The following is a 6,029-nucleotide window of genomic DNA, read 5'->3' as shown; positions in this document are numbered from 1 at the left end:
CTGACGATGATGCCAAGTTAAACTAATCCCATTTGACTGCAACAAATGATCCATATCGTCCTGACGAAGGGTCTTGGCCCGAAACGTCGACAGTGCTTCTTCCTATAGATGCTGCTTGGCCTGTTGTGTTCCACCAGCATTTTGTGTGTGTTGCTTGAATTTCCAGCATCTGCAGATTTCCTTGTGTTTGAATTATCCATATCTGTTCGTTCTCTATATATTCCTCTGTCTATCTAACTGTCTACTTCCACTAGAAATCCTGGCACTGCATTCCATGCACCAATCACTCTCTGTGGAAAAATCTTAGTCCCGCACACCTCGAAGGGTCGAATGGCCTAATTCTGCTTCAATGTCTTATGGTCTTAAACAAATGCTCTCTAGTGTTTGACTGTCCCAGCCCAGGATAAAGATTCGGCTGTCTACCCTCTCTATGCCCTTCACAATTTTGTAAATTTCTATCAGGTGCCCCACTCTGCAAGACTCCAAAGAAAAAGGTGGTGAATCTGTGGAATTTATTGCCACAGTTGGCTACGGAGGGCAAGTAATTTAAAACAATCGATTTGTGTTAAAGGTTATGGAGAGAATGGGTTGAGTGGGTTAATAAATCAGCCATCAAGAGCAGTCTCAATTGTGGAATGGCATAATTCTGCTCCTACATCCTAAATACCTCATGGTCTTAAAACAACTCAAGTCTGTCCAACTTTTCTTTATAGCTAATACAGGGCTCTCTAACCCAAGCAGCGTCCTGGTAAATCTCTTCAAAGCCTCCACATCCCTCGTAATGGAGAACCACAACTGCACATAACACTCCCAAATGCAGCCTAACCACAGTATATCCTCATACATATAGATCTTGGAGGAGTCGATGGGAATGTGGAGAGCATAATATATAATTAGTGTAGCATTTAAGTCAGTGGGCCAAATGATATTATTTTGGGTGGTAGAACTTTATGACTCCATAATAAAAAGGTCCATTAATAACTACTTAATTATTGCCCATTGTGCCTGCTGGTGTTTTGGGAAGCAATGAAGGCTGTCCATCATTGGCGCTGTACTGGGCTTCCTTCATCGTGTCAGTAGCTTCCTCTTGGTTTTCACCACTGCCAGCCATGCAAATCCTGAATGGAGACTCAGGAATACCATCACACTCGGATGTAGAAGGATTCTTCTTTGCTGTTTCCATAAGTTTTGTTTGACCAGACAGGGTTGTTAGCCCTGAGCTGAATCCTTGAACTTGGAGGACTGATGGACCACTCTAAGTCTGGCCTCTACCCTTTGACCTGTTTGGTGTTGGTGACCCTACCCAGAGCCAACGCATAAAGCCCTGACTCCAACCAATGTAGCTCTCCAGGTCATTGAGGCCATGCTAAGGTTGTCGTCTTCCTGGAGGAATAATAACTGACCTGTGTGTTTTCTTGTATGCTGTGCAGAGGGGAAGCTGATCAAAGGTGCTATTTTCAGTTGAGATATTAAATTGTCTGCTTCCGCAGAATGAGAATGTCACTAGTGAGACCAGTTTTTATTTTCCGTCCTTGCTTGATACTGAACCATCTAAAAATCAAGTTAGTATCACGGCATTTAAGTATTTAGATGAGCATCTGGAATGCTATAGCACAGAAAATTGATTTGGAACTGGTTCATTACTATCGCATCTACTGAGGTGTAGTGAAAAGCTTGTCGTGTATACAGTTCATACAGATCGCATCATCACACAGTGCATTGAAGTAGAACAAGGAAAAACAGTAACAATGCAGAATAAAGTGTAAGAGCTACAGAGAAAGATGGAGGCAGACAGTGAGGTGCAAGATCATAACGAGGTAGATTGTGAAGAGTCCGTTTTATCATATTACAGAAACTATTTAATTAGATTTAGATTAGATTAGATTCAACTTTATTGTCATTATGCCGAATACAGATACAAAGCCAAATGAAATGCAGTTAGCATCTAACCAGAAATGCAAAGAATAGTGTTATTTACAAAATAACTGTGAATAAAAAGTAAGTGCTACAGCATACAAATATAAAAGTACTGAGACGGTACAATATGGGTGCAATAATAGTCTTATAACAGTTGGTTAGAAGCTGTCCTTGAGCTCAGTGGGATGTGCTTTCAGGCTTTTGTATCTTCCGAAGATAGAAGAGGGGGGAAAGAGAGAAACTCCTGGCTGGGTTCTTTGACAATGCTTCCTGGAAGTAAAAGACACAAGAGACCGCAGATAAGACCATAAGACATAGAAGCAGAATTAGGCCATTGGACTCAGCAAGTCTGTAAAACCATACCATCAAGGCTGATTTATTCTCCCCCTCAACCCCATTCTCCTGCTTCTCCCCATAACATTTGATACCCTTCCTAATCAAGAACCTATCAACATTTGCTTTAAATATATTCAATAACTTGCCCTCGACAGCCATCTGTGGCAATGAATTCCACAGATTCACTGCCCTCCGACTGAAGAAATTCCTCCTCATCTCTTTTCTAAAGGGACATCCTTAAGATGGTTGAACTTGGAGCATAAATTTGGAGCAACTCAGCAGGTCAGGTAGCACCTTTGGGGGCAAACCTTTGATGTTTTGGGCAAGGTTTTTTTTTAAAGAGAATGCAATTGGCAGGAAGGTAATGTACTGATGATAGGAAGGAAGCAAATGACTGTGACTGAAAAACGAAATGCTGATGGAACTCAGTAGGTCAGGCGTCATCTGTGGAGGGAAAGAGACAATAAAGATTTTGGGTTGAGGCCTTTCATCTACTCCAGGGGTTCCCAACCTTTTTCAGGCCATGGATCCTTACCATTAACCAAGGGGTCCATGGACCCCAGGTTGGGAACCCCTGATCTAGACTGCAAGATAGGGGGAAGATAGTATAGAGAGGGGGGGTTTGGACAGGGGATGGAAGGTGATATGTGGATCCAGTTGAGAAGGGGTAGATGGGCAAATGGAACCAGGTGGGGGAGGGAAAGGTGGAGATCATGACGGGCTGGAAGTGATAAGTGAGGGCAACATAGGTTTGAAGGTAATGAATGGAATAAGAAAGGACAAGTGGAAATAGATCATGGCGTAGAAGGTTACGAATGTATTACTGATATATGGAGTTATCTAACTATTTATATATTTATTTATTCAGAGATAGGCATGGCTACAGCCCCCAACAACCCACTCATCCCGTGCTACCTAATTACACCCTATCTGTCTATGACCCTCATGATTTTATTCATCTTTGTAAAGTCACTCTGCCCCCCCCCCCCCCCCCCCCCCAGTCTCCTACACTCCAAGGAGTAAATTCCTAGCCTGCCAAACTCAGGCCGTCAGCCCTGGGAATTTAATTTTGCTCAGGGAAGAGCTATCAGGTCAGATAAGAGGGATACGTCCCCTTGTGGCCAATGCAGTGGGAGCATTGAGGTATACCAAGAGCGCCGATGAGGCTTCATTTCCAAAAGATCCTGCTGCTGACAACATGGCATGTCCTTAGGGTAAACACGAGATTCTGCAGATGCTGCAACAACCATGATTCAGCATTTGTAAGTTTTATTAAAGAGCAAATTTCTCTATTTTTTGAATTAAATACAACTGAGGATATGTTAAATTTGGTTATTTGGGATGCAATGAAATCTTTTCTTAGGGGACAGATAATCTCATATTCAGTAGCTTTAAGAAGGAAAACTAAAGCGGAGCTTTTAGTGATTACTAACAAGATTAAAGAAATAGGTAAAGTTTATTCAGTAACACCTAGTGAAGATCTATATAAGGAAAGGGTGAAACTTCAAACACAGCATAATCTGCTTTTGACTTTTCCCATTGAGCTGCAACTTTTGAAATCTACAAGTCAATTTTATATACATGGAGATAAGTCAGGTAAATTGTTGGCCGGTCAACTTAAAGCAACTATGGCTAGAAGGCAGATTTTGAAAATACGAAGAACTGATATAACTGAAACGTCAGATTATCAGGAAATTAATAAGGTAGTTTTGGATTTTTACTCTAATCTTTATCAATTTGATTTTCCAGATAACACTACTTTTATGAATAGATTCTTGCAAAGATTGAATATACTCAAAATTTCTATTCAAGATAGGAATGCATTAGATGCTCCTATTAAAAGAGAGGAAATAGCAAGGGCAATATCCTCTTTTCAATCAGGTAAAGCTCTGGGACTGGATGGTTTTATGGTAGAATTTTTTAAGACGTCTACGGATATTCTTACACCTCATTTATGCCAAACTTTCACTGATTCTATATCTTCTGGGACCCTCCCGAAAACTTTCTATGAGGCATCAATTTCATTAATTCCCAAAAAAGAAAAAGATTTATCTGAATGTACAAACAAGCTGGATGAACTCAGCAGGTCGGGCAGCATCCATTGAAATGAGCGGTCAACGTTTCGGGCCGAGACCCTTCGTCAGGACTGAAGAAGGAGGGGCAGGGGCCCTATAAAGAAGGTGGGGGGGAAGGGTGAGCCTGACCAGCTGAGTTCATCCAGCTTGTTTGTACGTGTTGATTTGACCACAGCATCTGCAGTGTACTTTGTGTTTATCTGAATGTGCCTCATACAGACCAATTTCCTTATTAAATGTGGATTCTAAAATTCTTTCTAAGATTTTGGCCAAAAGGCTTGAGAATATTTTACCTAAGGTTATTTCTAAGGACAAAACTGGATTTATTAATAGATATTCATATTTTAATATTCTGAGATTATTGAATATTATTCATTCCTCTCCATCTAAAGAATCCAAATGTGTTATTTCCCTTAATGCAGAGAAAGCCTTTGATAAGGTAGAATGGTCTTATTTATTCAAGGTTTTAGAAAGATTTAATTTTGGTCCAGGTTTTATTTCCTGGATTAAGCTGATCTATCAAGCTCCTATGGTGGCAGTTATAATTAACAATCAAAAATCTCCTTATTTTAGTCTATACAGAGGTACCAGCAGGGTGGTCCTCTTAGTCCGCTGTTATTCAACCTGGCTTTAGAACCTCTTGCTATTGCTCTTTGGGACTCCAACGATGTTCAAGGTATTAAGAGAGGAGATAAAGTGCATAAGGTTTCGTTGTATGCAGATGACTTGTTAATTATATTTCAGATCCTAAGAAATCTATTCCTGCTATGTTATCTATATTTTCTGAATTTAGTAGTTTTTCTGGATATAAAATAAATTAAAAGTGAGATATTTCCTATTAATAACTACTTGGATCAATATGATCAAATTCCTTTTAGCATTGCTAGAAATAACTTTACTTATCCTGGTATTAAAATTACCAAAAATTTTAAGGACCTGTATAAATATAATTTTCTTCCATTAGTTGAATACGTGCAACAAATACTTTCTAAATGGCCTCCTATGACATTATCATTAATTGGTTGAATTAAGGCTATTAAAATGATAGTGTTACCGAAGGTTCTTATATGTATTCCAAGCAATCCCTTCCTTTGTTCCTAAACTGTTTTTTGATAGAATAGACTCTAAAATTCTATCTTATATTTGGAATAATAAAAATCCTAGATTGAGTAAACCTCTATTGCAGAAATTTTAAAAAAAGTATGGTGGTATGGCTTTGCTAAATTTTAGAATGTATTACTGTGCAATTAATATTTGATATATTTCTTTTTGGATTCATTACTCAGACACACATGATTGTCCTTTATGGGTGGATTTGGAGAAATACTCGGTGAAGGGGTATTCTTTGGCCTCTTTACTGGGAGCCCCTCTTCCTTTTTTGCTTTCTAAGATTGGTAGTCGAGACCTCAATCCCATAATTAAACATACATTAAGAATTTGGTTTCAGTTTTGTAGATTTTTTGAGTTTAATAACTTTGTTCTTTCTAGTAAAATCCATCTTAATTATTTTTTTAAACCATTAATTTCTGATCAGAGCTTTTTAATTTGGAAAACCAAAGGAATAATAACTTTTTTAGACTTGTTTATGGGCAATTGTTTAATGTCTTTCACTCAGTTAGTGGACAAGTGGCCAGTGAAGGAGTGGAGATTTGAGGCTTTGACTCGAGAGGCTTCGACGGGAAGAGGCTGAGGACGAGCTTC

The sequence above is a fragment of the Hemitrygon akajei genome, chromosome 6 (genome assembly GCF_048418815.1).
Source record: "Hemitrygon akajei chromosome 6, sHemAka1.3, whole genome shotgun sequence".
In the NCBI taxonomy this organism is placed as follows: domain Eukaryota; kingdom Metazoa; phylum Chordata; class Chondrichthyes; order Myliobatiformes; family Dasyatidae; genus Hemitrygon; species Hemitrygon akajei.
Note: the sequence above shows the minus strand (reverse complement) of the source record.